The sequence below is a fragment of the Ambystoma mexicanum genome, chromosome 4q (genome assembly GCF_040938575.1).
Source record: "Ambystoma mexicanum isolate Mex_15411 chromosome 4q, UKY_AmexF1_1, whole genome shotgun sequence".
Classification (NCBI taxonomy): Eukaryota; Metazoa; Chordata; class Amphibia; order Caudata; family Ambystomatidae; genus Ambystoma; species Ambystoma mexicanum.
The window spans coordinates 1,225,508,447-1,225,523,148 of record NC_090928.1 but is presented as its reverse complement, the minus strand read 5'-3'; the positions used below and the strand labels follow the sequence as shown (position 1 = coordinate 1,225,523,148).

Below are 14,702 nucleotides of genomic sequence, written 5' to 3'. Positions count from 1 at the left end.
TGGAGTAGTCGGGGTCTTTTCATTAACATCCTGACTTTGTTATGCAAAGAACTGTGTTGGAACTCTGTTCTGACCCTGCTGTTTTGTGTTCATCCACGGCACTGACTTTGACTTAAAACCTGGGGAAGGGGATTTCGCTTGGGTTACAATCAGAGACTTTGAAAATCCTGTGAATATACATATTGCCATTGTGATTTGCCATATATTTTCTTGTTTATGTACAGGAGTGAGGGCCAGAAATGTTATGTTAGAAAAGTAGAGTAACTTTGCTGAAAATGTTGGGGGTGGAGGATATCTAAAGGAAAGGGGCCCCTACCAAATGAGGGGACAAAATGGTGTGCACAAAAGTTTGGGAGAGGACAAACACCCTTGTCCCCACCTAAAAATACACCTATGGGTGTGCCTACACATACCCCCAGACATCTCTGCAATATCGGCCGACAGTAGATCACGCCTTACTTAACCCTCCCTCACTTCTCATGGGCATGGGGGTAGTGCAAAGGGTATTAGGTGGTTATTCTCCTTTCTCCCCCCATAGGATGAGGCATGTTATAAGTGGTTTGATTGCTCCCCTCGCTAACTTGCTCAACATTCTACATTCCACCTTTTACTGAACTGCTCCCAGGTGACCCACTAGGTCAGGGAATGAGCTGTGCGCCGCCCGCTTTATGTAATGAGACAGCTGGAGCCACGCGGCCCGCCGGCCCTGCCCTTCCACCGCCAAATGATGGAGGGGAAAAAAAGCATTACACAAAGTTTGGGGGTGGGGGACAAATTCCCCTTGTGCCTTCCTATAATTACGCCCATGTGTTAGAATACTTCACTTAGTCTATTTAGGCAAGGAAGTCCCCGTTAGAACAGGGCAAGTGAGGCGTTTGGTTGACTTTTCGAGTTTATTAAAATGCCATTGGTCAATAAATCATCTGAAAGTTGCCTGCCTCACATTTCTGACCCCTCGCACTACCCAGCTCTTTCAATATATCATATGGGCTCTTGATATGTAGCCCTGCATGGAGAAGGAAAGACATTCCAAGCTTTACGGCCTAGAAATTGAAAGCCTTCTCCTCCTTAGAGGATCATTTGAAGGGGTGGTGATAAGAAGTCATGAGAAATGGTTTGCGATGTTCTATAACGTGGATGGCCATTTTGAATCAGATGTGACCATTACTTCTACGCCCTTCTTCCTTGTCACAGTGCTTAATTTTGAGGGACCAACCTTCATGAGAGGAACCAACCTTCATGCAAGGAACCCTTTCATCTATAGCCCTTTAGCCGTGCCCTTTTCGCGGTAGGTATAATATTTCCAGTGTTCCAAAAGCCATCCGTTATTTTTTTCCTGTCCTCCACATAAGGAGGCACATAGCGAGCTGGGTTGTCTATTCCCAAAGTGCTCAATCTCTATACGATATCTCAAACTTCCCTTTCCAAATGGAGGCTTTACCAAAAATAACCTTGCTACTATCCGTTGGGGATTCTCCAGCATCAGTAGGCACGTACATTCACCAGAAATGCTTGGGATTTGTCATCGGAATCGAGGACTAACAATTCATGGCCTTACCCTTTAGTCTAAAGACTCTGCCACCCTTATTCACAGCGATTCTGGCTGCAGTGTTGGCCTCATAACACCTGGCACCTGGATGGTATTCAAGCATTTCCCCACCTGAAGGACTTGCATCCAAGGGCATCATCTGAGGAAACACTCTGGGCTCCCACCCAAATGACTTTCTGGGGGCTGCAATCCGTGGGGTTCCTCATGAACTGGAAGCCATCTTGCCTGTCATAGTTCTTAATTGTATTGGAGTCAGATTCAATACGGTGGCTCTGAGAGTCCTTCCAGTGGACAGGGAGGAAGAGTAGACCAGGCGGCTCGGCACTTCAAAACAAGACAGCTTCTGCATGTCCAGGGACACACACGAGGCCACTGCTATGCTATCTCATAGGCCGTGGGAAACAGACTCCCAAGAATTCTAGACCTCTTGTCTCCCAGTCCTTAAACTGCAACTTTAAGAGGTGGTCAACCTATGAAATGGTTTCCCCCTTGGAGCATTCCTGGCTGGGCATAGTTACAACAGATGCCAGCAGCATGGGGTGAATTGCAACTCTGGCCAGGGATGATAGACTTCAGAGGAAGCAGTTCTCTGATCTAGGTGGATGGAGCTTGCAAACATTCCTACCACACATCCAGGGATGCTCAGTCCTGGTCAGAGTAGACAATAGGAGAGCGGTGTGTTATGTAAATCAGCAAGGGACACCAGATCATGACATCTGGCTTCACTAGCTCATGACCAGGGGACGTGGGCAGATGTCCATCAGGTATCCGTGAAAGCTTAATCCAAAGGTCCTGCTGAAGTGTAATATGGAAAGGTGGAATGAGTTAATTTGTTTTACTTCATTTTAATTGTATTTTAGATTTTCGAATGTTGTAATATATTGAAAACTTGATTAATTTCAACTAAATCAATTTAAAAATAAAAAAAAAATATATATATATATATAGACCTGAACCTGGTCCTATGCTAATGGTACTTTCCTGAGGGTTTGGCCTGAACTCATGGTGCACATACATGGGACAATAAGCAGGCCCAGGACAGATAATTCATGTTTTAACATGATGATGAACTCTAATCTCATTTTCTGGTCATTGGGCCTCATTACAAGTTCGTCGGTAACCCTGTCGGTGCTACCGGTGGGTTGCCGCCGGACTTCGAAGATTTACTGCCGCCTAACTTGCCAGTAACACCGGGGGATTACAACCCTGGCGTTCTGGGAAGTCAGGCACCGGTAAATTGTAAATCCCCATTCCTATTTGAGTCCCATAGGACTCAATGGGAATGGGGACCACGAAAGCACCGGCACCGTTAATAACAGTGCCGGTGCTTACATGAAACTCTGTGGGCGGGTGCCGTCCACCCGTCAGGTCCGACCCTGGCAAGCGGGACGGCACTCGCCCGCAGAGTCGTACTGTGCCGGTCCGGTAACAACGGTTCCGGTAGGCTTTCCGGCACTGTTGTTACTAGACCGGCACAGTTGTAATGAGGCCCATAGTGTTCCTTTCCTCCTAACTAGAGGTTTCCTGTTGTGCCTCAGATTTGTATGCATTGATGCTCTCTGTGTGTATTTTTTGTACTAACACATGTGTGTAGTAATTCTTGTATTGTTAGCTGTTAATTCCAAGCTTAACATTAGTCAAGATTCTGATAGGCTTGGATTTATGATTCTACCGGACAATATTACCAGATTAAAAATACTCTACTTCACTGGGCCATGCTGCAGTCATTGACTATGATATGAGAGGATAGGTTATTCATAACGTGCTTAATACCCAGAGGTTTCAAAGCGCAGACCCTGTGTTGCTCCGTGCCGTCTTGCACAAGCACGTTGCCCCTGAGCTATTCTCCCGAGACTACGTGTATGCATAATTAGATTGCTGTATTAACAACAACACTTCAATAGAATGTTTCTGTTTCAATGGGTACATTTTGTGATACATAGAGTAGTTCTTGAGAGGTATCCTGGTTACCCTTCATAAGTTGCTAGCAACATCCTAAACATAACCCCTTGTAGGGACTTTTCATCAGAATTGATGTCATATGTGATGTCATCAATGATGCCATTTGTGATGTCATCTTGGATGAACTAGGTGTTTGTTTTAGCAGTGCATGGTGGTGGCGTGAGTTATGGTTTCATAGCTTACCATAACTGGCAAATTTCTTTGTTTTTTTTATTTCTCTTGCAACCATTTTCAGTGAATTTCAGAGGTTTTTATTAGTGCAACTTAACCAGAACATCCCTGTAACAAAGATGTTTCAGTTAATTTCAATGTTTTTTTATAAGTGAAGATGTTTCATTATCTTACAGCACTGCATATGTTATTAATAATTCCTCTTTTAACATATATGAAAGAACTACAAACCTTTCACAAACATATGTTTGACGTATGTTTTCATCAGTGCATGCTGGGAATGCAAGTCCTGCTTGAATTGCCTAGGGCATGAAGTTCAACCATGACCTCAGCCCCACCAAAGCAACCCTGTTATTCACTGCACCTAGCTTGCGGCCATGGCCAGTCTCCACAATTCATGGGGAATGGGCTTCGGCCAAGCCGCATTCCCCAATAAGCAAATCAGACAAGCCCATTGCTCAGACACCAATGTTATATCCCAAGTGTTTGTACACACATTTCAACACTTTGGAAAAAAGAAAACACTGGATAGATTTGCAAAAGCATGTGCTTTCACATCCTTGCTCATGCTCCTCGTGCACGTTTGCTGCAGTCCTGTCCAGTACTTCGGGCTGGTGCAACAAGCAGATTTTTTTTTTCCCATTCAAGGCTATCCCAATTTTGAAAATCTTTACCCCATATCTGGTCCCTGCTGGCCATGTCCACTTTTACCACATTGCCGGTCTCTGGGGGCTTTGGCTAGTGGCCAGATTGTCCGGGGCACAGGCTATATCTCAGTCACCAAAGGTATATCACTATTTTTTGTACCTACATTGACACTTTTCAAAAAATAAAACACAGACACATTTGTGAAACCATGCTTTGTGGTCCATGCCAAAGCTCTTTGCACAAGTTTGCTGTAAATCCGTCAGTTTTATTTTTTGAAAAGTGTCAAAATGTAGGTACAAAAATAGTGATATAACATAGCCCCCACTTGACAAAATCCATTCATACTTTGCACAGACAATCACAGTTCGGTCTGTAATCTTTTTGCAAACATTTGTGCAGATTTGTCAAATGGAACCAAAGTTATAGGCCATCTAAAAAGTGTTGGGACCCCCTTCTAATGTTGCCCCCTCTTGACAAAATCCCACCAAACTTTGCAGAAACATTCAAAGTTGGGTCTTAAATCTGATTGCAAACTTGTACGTGATTTTGTCAAACTGCACCAAATTGATAAGCCGTTCAAAGATTTTGGGACCCCCTCTAACCTTGGCTCCTCTTGGTTAAACAGCATTGAAAGTTGGGTCTAGAATTATTTAGTAAAATATCGTGCAGTTTCATTGAATGGTGCCAAAGTTATAAGCCATCCAAAAACTGCTCTTCCCTGACCCTGTTCTCCAGTAATATGCATGGATGTCCTCGAAATGTTGTCAAGTTTGCAAACATCACAGCAATGACCCCGAACATCTGAAATGTTCGCTGATATCGGAGAAAAGGGAAGTTGGCTGTCTCTTGGGCAGAGTCAAGAAGTATTCCCTGCCAGGATGTCTGCAGGCCAGCCTTATGGGTCAATTCTAATACCTTTGTCTGGCGTTACTGCCTGGGTAAATTGTCAGTTGAGTAGTTCCTTTGGCTTTGGAATCCAACGTGTAGTCTCACACTGAGGGTGGGAGGGGTTTGGCTTATTCAATGACTGGTGATGTGGTGTGCCCCAGGGATCTCTGTGGTCTGTGTGGCCTTCTCTTATGGCCCACTTCCTCCACTATCTTTGGTATTACTTAAAATTAAGTACTTTAGATGAGGAAGAGGGATGTTGAGGTAATGATAAGATTATTTACCAGTAATATTCATTACTTCAAGTCCTACTCTTCCTCATCACAGTACCTATGACTGGCCTCTCCCACCTTTCTGAGAATGGAGAAAATATATGAAACGCCTCCTATCATGGAGGTTGGTAATTCAAGAGAAATTACTGCAAGGACGAAGAGTAGGAGTAATGAAGATTACGGGTAAGTATTCTGATTATTAACCAGCAGACAGTGTAAATAGAACAAGCTCCATGACAAAATGATGATGAACACTCGCCACACTTTGACTGCTCACTGTTTGAATTACATCATCCCGTCCTTCTCTCATTGAATGAGCTCTCACTCTGTCTAGAAGAAAAGAACCAACCTCGTAAACCAGGATCCCAGAAACTCAAATCGTGTTTTATCATTCTGGAAATAGTTCTACATACATCTTTTCACCCCCAACTTTAAATTCCCTTCTTTAAAGTGAAAAATCTAAATTAAGATCCTAAACCCAACATATGCTTTCACTAAATGCCCCTCACCCCAAACTCACAGACCTTTCCACACTTTTACTGGCTATGATTAGTTTGAACGTATCTTAAATACAACGTTTCTGGGATATTTTGCATGCTGTTTTAAGAAAGCATAGGTTAAGAGAAACCGAAATGACACCCGGGTTGCCACCACCACCGAACACCAAGTTGCCCCTACAAGCAGCCCATCTGGTTCCTTTGAATGGGGTTGGTAAAAAGCCTCTTTACTCAGAGTAGCAAAATACCCTTGCCTATTCTTTCTGCCCTTTCCTGTGCTTCCATCCTTTGAATACCCATCCAATAATCTGTTCTTGCTATTTCATCCCCTGTTTCCCTTCTAAAGTACTGTTTCTATCAATCTGTATGAAGCGGTACCACTCCAGTCCTCAAAGGTGGCAAACATATCAGGTTTTCAGAATAGCCATTATGAATAGTCATGAGATAGATTTACAGCCAATAGATCCAAATGGAAAATAATGTACCCATTTAGCGGTGATCCTGAAAACCTGGTCGGTTTTGAGGCTCAAGCTCTAGAGTTGTGCAGCACTGATCTAGATTCTAAGCTCCTTACCGCTATCTGGTTTTGTAAATATTTGACGCAATTGAAAACTGATCATTTTTGCCATTTGGTGGATGTAGTTTGTTTTATCTGTCTTTTTGCTCTCTGTAGGTTATGTGAATACAGCCATTCTTGGAATACATCTAACTATTAGATTAAAAATATAAACATCTCTATATCAATTAGACAGGCAAAAAAAGTCATGACATCAAAAAAGCTCTTGTCTAGCACGTACCTCAATGCCAACCCCTCCTTCAGAATCTGATGTGTAGACAACTCCTCCAACATTATCCACTCCCTACACCCTAGAACCAGCACCTCCTTTCCTCTATCTCAATTTGATGTCTTTTCCCAAAGAATCAACCCGTTTCAGTGTATCTCCAATTCCCGCTGCAAACCCTTTCCCAGCTGTCCTGACCATCCTCAGCCTTCACCCGCTATTCACTTTACCCGGGCACTTTGCACTCACTGAACGTTGGTCCTGCCTCTAGTGATCTGCTTACTTTTCTCACAGTTGTCTCTAGAGGTGAGTTCTTGGGTTGAGCTTCTATTTGTAGTTACTTGAGTTGATTACCTTAGCTGGCCCTGGAAGATCTCTGCACCATATCTAAGATCGCTTGTTCTTAAAGACTAGCTGGTCCTATGTTGCTTAACCCTTCTTGAGCTGAAAGAATTACTTTGAACTGCGGTCATCAAGTGGCTCACGCAGAAAGTGACGACTTGCCCCTAATTGTGTCCACCCTGTATTTGCATCATCTTGAATGAACAGACTTTTGAGTCAAGGCCGAGGGCTTACGGTACACATGGATTTACCTTGATGTTTGTGGGCATTTTGCTCAGTGAGGTACACACCAGAGAGGGTAGATGAATAGAAAGGTGAGGTCTCAGGACACCGCTTACCGGAACCTACTAATCCCACCCCAGGGCAGCAATGCTCCTGCAGGCTGCTGCTCTGCAAGTCATTTCTCAGAATTAGAAATCTTACATCGAACTGTAGCTTCATAGTTACATTTTTTTTAAAAGCCCATCACCAACCCTAGTGAAGATGTATGCTGAGACTTTCCTTTCAATTTCTTCTCCCAAGTGTTGTGCACTTAACCCGGTTCCCCAGACCGCAAGGCCTGCATATCAGAATTTCTGTAGATTACCTTGGTCTAATGGTATTCGGTCAGTTTCCGGAAGATGGTCAGGTTTTAAACCATTGTAAGGTAAGTCATGCTCTTCTGACTCTCAGACCTCTGTGCCCGGAGGTCTCAGTTGCCCCGACACAGAGGCCGGCCTCCCGCAACACTGGGGATCCCAGCAGCCTAGATACAGAAGCCAGCCTCCTACAACAACCTGCTCAGTCTGGTGAGGTCACAGGGGCTTTTGCCCCTCACTAAGCCTATTATCACATCCCAGTGACATCAAGAGATCATCCCTATCCCCACACAGATCTCCACTTGAAATCTTTCAGGGTGGAACCCGGGTTCCCAAACTCCAATAGCTGTCCTACGAATGGGTTTGGTGAAATCACCCATGGGCGGGCCAAGCAGCGGGGGGAGTCTATCAGCCACCTTCCAGGAAAATCCTGTTCTAATGGAACGCTCTGCAGGGAACCAGCCTCTCATGTCCCCCCTTGAAGCAGCCATCCTAGAAGGTATGAAAGAGGAAGGCTACAGCAACAGGTGCTGGCATTCTATTTGCAGGCCTCTGTGACCTCATGGGTCATGAAGTCACAATATCTATTACTCCTTTCAACATCTCTTATTGTAAGCCAGTGTCAGGCAACACAAGAGGACTTTGGAAATAAGATAATTCACATAGAAGCAAACTCTGAGGTCCTCGATCATTAATCTTACCAATCAAAGCAAATCTAGAAGTTTGGGTTCAACTCTCAGCCAATGGAACACAAGTGCGTTGTGCTGGGAAACAAACGCATGGCCAATAAGCTTTGTCTACATTGGGCTCCAGTGATCCATCTTTTCCTTTCGTGCACAATCCATTGATCGTGATTGTGTAAAAAGAAAATTGGCTTCTTATTTCTATGTCTTTGAAAACAGGCCCCTGATGCCCCAATAGTGTGTGAGAAAATTAACGACTAAGATAGTGAAGATTATATGCAAAAGGACTTTGGAAACTGCACCTACTGGTTCTAACTAGTCCATACTTAATAACATAGAGACAATATTGTAAAGCTTGTGGGGTATACAGTAATCCTATTATGGTCAAAAGAAATTGAAAATATAAATATATCGCAGAAAATAAAGAACATGGCATTTAGACCGTCTTTTTAAAAAAAGAAATAACACAATTCTGTCATCCTCATACATCCTCAAACTCCTCTCGATTGATAGAATTACATTGATTTGTAAACACTAAGTTAAAAACTATTCAATAATTTGATATTGAAATGACTTGTAACCATTTGTAACCACAGTCCAGAAAAGATAATGCAATGGTAGTTTTGCTCTTAAATTTGTTAATGTTGATGAGGTTATGCCACTGGCTGGAATTTCCTTTTCATGCAAAAAAGAAACCGATACCCTGCTATTTTTATTTATCTTGGGTTTGCCATTTTAACAATGCAGTTGGGAAAGAAGAATATGGATTTAGTTGTTTTAAAAAAAAGTTTTTCCATGATTTTCAGATTTATTTAGGAGAGAGAGTTTTTATTTCATAGTGTTTTATTTTTAAAAGCAGTCGGAGTGGTATGAGTTTATTGCAGTTATTTGGGTAATCATTTTTGTAGCTGATGCTTCATTGTTCTGCTTAGTTTTCCTCAAAAAGGGTTACTTTTTATTTATAAATGTTCCTTTTTTTACAGTTTCCATGTGTTCTAGTTAGACTTTTGATATGGTAGCCTTTTTATTTGTGCCTCTTTTCTTTTATTTCTGGTATTTTTGCTAGTATTCTATTACATATACCCCTTTATGCCTCACAGAACGCCGATAGCCCAACAGGCAACTGGGACCAACTATGCCAGCATATGTCATTTGCTGTCTACAAACCGGCAGCAGAGGGTATCTACCCACATAGTACTGTAGTGAGGTGGCTTTTACAAATCTGGATAAGCACTTTGAACCAGCATTTCAGGGAGAGAGGAAATTTGGAACACCATTGTGAAGGTGTTTGAATTGCTAAACGAATATATGAATAGGAATTTCCCTGCGGAAGACCGTGCAAGGATTGAAACACGTGTTGGCTGTTTATGAACATTAAATATGAAATGAACATGTCATGAACTAATTGGATATCTGATTTTTTGCAATTAATCTTGCTTTGTGAAGTTGAGAGGGAGCTTGGGTGCAAGTGGCTAGGCTATGTTGGGATTCCAATTATTAAATATAACCTATTGTGGCGATGCGTAACACATGGGTTTGTAGAATGGGCCGAGGCAGGGGCTGGACAAATTAATTGCCCAATCGAAGTTAGTTAGCAGATACAGTTTTAGTAACTTTACATTAGGAGGTGATGGAAAGGAGATTAGCTCCGCAAGTCAAGGGGTTCGGAGCATGTAGGTTTGTATTAATTGTAATTTGCGACTGGATGCACAGCCTTTCTGATCCCTGTATTTCATGGGAAGAGAATCGGGCATGTCGCTGTTTGCCTCCGCAATCCCTCAGTGGAGGTTTCATTGCTACCAGAGCAGGAGTTCACCCTTAACTTCCTGCACGAAATGGTTGGATCCTCAGTTTCACAGAGCAGACTTAAATTGGCTGAGTTTTCAAACAAATATTTTAGTTTTTGATGGGCCATATGGCTAATTGTTAGTGTGGATACGTTTCTAGGCATGTGATCGGAAAAATCAAGATGTTTATCTGCTTTTCCCTTATGTCAAACATCTCCGCAGCATCAGATGAAAGAATCTGTAGGTCCCTATACTGTCAAATTGCCCACCCTTCCCAGCCCCCGCAGTTGGCTTCCTGCTCCCTTGTATTGATCCCTGGTGAGCTGCTTTTATCGCCGTTTACCCCACCCCCCCTATGATTTGTAAACCACTCCTTTGCGTCACTCAATAAATACCCTAATAAGAATAATATTGGATGGTTGCTGCGTTTCATTTCCATAAAGACATTTTAGACACAGGAGAAAGGGTAATAGGATCAATGTGATATGCATTTTAACTATGTTTTCCCTTTTTATGGTTTGATATTTTACATATTTATTTCTTGTTTTTTTTTCTGTACTTTATATGTGGTATTTTTTATTTTTAAACTTTTATATGAATCATTACCTTATAATTTGTATTTTAAATGAAATATTTGTATATTCTCTTTGTTATGTTTGTAAAAGGTAACTTGTTAACCAAATAACCATAATACAAACAATATAATAATATTAATTATAATAATTAGGCATGTAATAATAATATTTCAAAAAAGGTAGCAGGCGCTCCTCTCCAGAAAGAACATGGCATGATAACCTGTTCTGTGGTTTTTTCCAACTTTGAGATGAGTTTGCTGCCATCGCTTTTTGCTCAGTGTACATTTCACAGATGGGAAATATCCATTTGTATATCAGTCTTTGTCCCGCCCACATGGGTAGTCCAGCACCAAAATGCTATGGCAATTCCTCTCTGAACAAGAGTACCAACAGCAACCCCATGTTTCAGCCTTGTGGGGCCTCATCAGTGAGGTGGAGCTGCGCCTCTCTGGGGGAAACCAGACGTGGACTCCCTGCTCACTGTGCTCAGAGAGGCACAGCTCCACCTCACAGATGAGGCCCAACAAGGCTGAAACACGTGTATGGGGTTGCTGTTGGTACTCTTGTTCAGAAAGGAATTGCCATAGCATTTTGGTGCTGGACTACCCATGTGGGCGGGACAAAGACTGATATGCAAATGGGTATTTCCCCTCTATGAAAGGTACAGTGAGCAAAAAGCGATGGCAGCAAATTCTTATCTCAAAGTGGGAAAAAACCCCAGAACAGGTTATCATGCCATGTTTTTTCTGTAGAGGAGCGCCTGCTACCTTTTTTAATGTAATAATAATAAAATAGTATTCAAATAATACATCATGCTTTTAGAGGTCTATCAAGTTCAAAGTGAATTTTCAGCATATGGTTGGATTTCTTCCTTGTAACTCAACTATGAAGGTTTTATTTCTATAAAATATGTTTTGAATTGTGCTGCTGCTATTTTTGATACTCCACTTTAATTTTATACTTTTGCACGGTGCGCTTTTGCAACTGCAGTAGGAAGGTAGTAGTAAGGCTGAAGGACGACAAGGCGATTGAGGTAGTGGTAAGTGCGCGATTACCATCACATTATTCAGCACAAGCGGCAGAACTAGTTGCCCTAATACTAGCATTGGAACACAGCAGAGAAAAGGAAGTGACAGTGTACTCTGACTCTGCCTATGTGACATCATAAGTACACTCAGGGCTGGCATGATGGATCAGGAGAGGATTCAAATGGGCAGACGGGACACCAGTACAGCATGCACTTCTAATGGGCAAACTGATCAAAGTGATTGATTATCCAACACGAGTAGCCATAGTGAAGTGCCAAACACACACTAGAGGGGAAGATCCCATCTCAAGGGGAAACTAAGCAGCAGACTTTGAGGCAAAGTGTGCAGCATACTTTGGGGAGCTACTGGAAATGGAGAAAGCCTCAAATGTTTCAGAGGGTGTCAGGAACATGGTACTAAAGGAAGGGTACAATGTACTGACAGAAGCACAGATTATGGAGCTGCAGGGAGCTTCACCCTAGAAGAAAAGGAATTGTGGATCAAAAGGGGATGTAGAATGTCTCCAACAGATGCTGTATGGAAGCAGAATAACACAGGGAAAGTGATCATGCCACTAGCATTATTGAACAATGTGTGGACACAATTGCACCATCCTACGCACAAGGGGAAAGAGGTCATTGCTGCCCGCATTGGAGAAACATGGTTCTGTCCTAATTTGGCCGAACACGTGGCTGAATTTGTTTGACATGTAAACAGTTTACAACCGGCATACCTTGAGAGTTGTGAGAGGAGCCATGCCGTGTCCAGTAGGGCCATTCCAGCATTTACATGTTGATTACGTTGACATGATCCAAGTGTGCCAAGGGTACCGCTACAGGATAGTGGTCGCGTATCCATTCTCCAGGCGGATAGAGGCCAGTCCCTGTTCACATGCTCATGCCGTTAGAGCGGCTAAATTCCTGGTCATGGAAGTATTCCCAAGATGGGGCGTGTGTGAGGTTCTGCGGTCTGACAATGGCTCTCATTTCACCAATGAGATGTTCCAGCACATTGCAGCCTTGCAGGGCTTTCAACATATGTTCACCTGGCAAGCAAATGGGGTGTGTGAACGCCTGAACGGTCTCTTGAGTGAGACCATAGCCAAAACACAGCAAAGCACGAAGAAGAATTGGCTGCACTGCTTGCCTCTTGCCTTATTTAGATTGTGAAATAAGCCTGGGGGCGACCACCATTTAATGCCCCATGAGGTGGTGACAGGATGACGCATTCAACTACCCTTAGCTCCTCCCAAGAGTGCACTGAAAGATTGTGAGAATAGTGCAGATGTTTTAGGAGATGAAATGCACAAATACATTGCTTCCTTGATTACTAGCACCTCTGTCCTTTCGCCAAATACAGCAACACTGGGGGGTTCCCAGAAGACAGCGGAGAGAGCAACTGCGACAATGCACAACAAGCCTCCAGACTTGAAAACCTGGTGAATGTAGAGGACATTGTCTTGCTAAGGAATTTTATTAGGCACTGGAATGCGCTAGGTTTGTCGAAAAAGGTGGTAGACCGTGCTGTCAGGCTATAGGGGAAGTTGGTCTGGAACCACCTCTCTGACATCGAGCCCTGCAAAGCAGCAGCCTCACCTGGCAACATGAACGACAGGGCCAATGCTCAGCAGCTATAAGAGCTACAAACGAACTTTGAACTTACACGGCGAGTGGAAGACACCTAATGGTTACACGCTCACGGGAAGCAGAGTTAGGGAATGGACTTCTCATAGATTTAGAGTGAGGAAACAATGTCTGTTTTATTGTATTCTCTACACACCTTCGACGAGTAAGCCAATATAACTGTTGATGATTGTTCATGTTGCCCGCTGCCCACCACTCAGATACTTTCTCAAACCAGTTTGTCCACATTGTAAGAAGACCCAGTAGATTCAGAGCACAATCCCTCGGAGGATATTACCTTGCCTTTATAGAGTATTTGGCCCAAACATACCCACAGCTCGAGCATGGTAGTCCCCCTATCCCGCCACACCGAGAGACTCGTTAGTAAGAAAAGTGGGGGAAGAAGTGTTTGCATTTGCTATAAGTGATTATTTGGTCCCCAGCGCTTAAGAGTTACTTACAATACTAAAACAATAACGCATTTCTTTGCGCATTTCAGGTGGGCAACTATATTTCCAGGCTGCAGGAGGATCAGCAGCACAGGTAAAAAATGTGTGAAATAATATTTTCCTAGCCGTACTGTCGTGTTTATATTTTGGAGGATCTCTTTCATTGCTAGTGCTACCGCTGTATCCTCTACTAACATTCCCCAAACCCAAGCAGGTGGAACGTCCATGTCAGGTAGAAAGGGGAGCACTGCAAACACAGTAAGGAGAGGTAAGTGCAGTGTTGACACAGACATGAAAGGGGTAAACATGTACCTCACCAACACTGCTCGAGTGTCTAACATGTGATACAAACACATGACTAAAGTAGGTAAGGAAACCACTAGGGAGAGCTGGTATGTCTGCTCATTAATCCCCTACACCATGAGTGCCTCTAGAACGTTCATAGCAACTGAAATACCAGCAGCCAGAGCTCAATGCTTGATGTAGCTCTCAATGGTGACAACTCGAGGAAGGTTCCATGGGAAGACAGCAACACTGAGATGGATGTCCAGAGCAACGTTCCAATATGAAGATAATTACATAAAGACATTAGACATGATGAACAATTATTGTCAGTTAGATGAAGCCATACAGTACATTACAGATGGGCCCAAGAAGGAAGAGACAAAGACTATCAACCTGAAGGAATTGCTGTGCCCCTGGACGAGAGTGAAAGAAACGGGGAGAGCCTGGATGCTGGGAAAGACCGCAAATACTTGTGTATGGCTGAGTATACACAGAAGATGGATGGAAGGAAGGATGGAGTGGTAGGGAGTAAGGTACTCACACTTGCACACTCTCCACTAAACGAGGTACAGGAACAAAATGAC

General features: G+C 43.2%; 1 protein-coding gene across 1 annotated transcript in view; it reads right to left on the bottom strand.

Moving 5' to 3' along the window:
- Positions 1-7,878, bottom strand: part of LOC138468290 (uncharacterized) — a 130,584-nt gene extending 122,706 nt beyond the window's left edge. Inside the window, exon 1 of the mRNA XM_069608776.1 lies at positions 7,698-7,878. The gene's annotated coding sequence lies outside the window, so the exon portion shown is untranslated. The remainder of the gene's footprint in view (positions 1-7,697) is intronic.
- Positions 7,879-14,702: the final 6,824 nt, after the last annotated feature.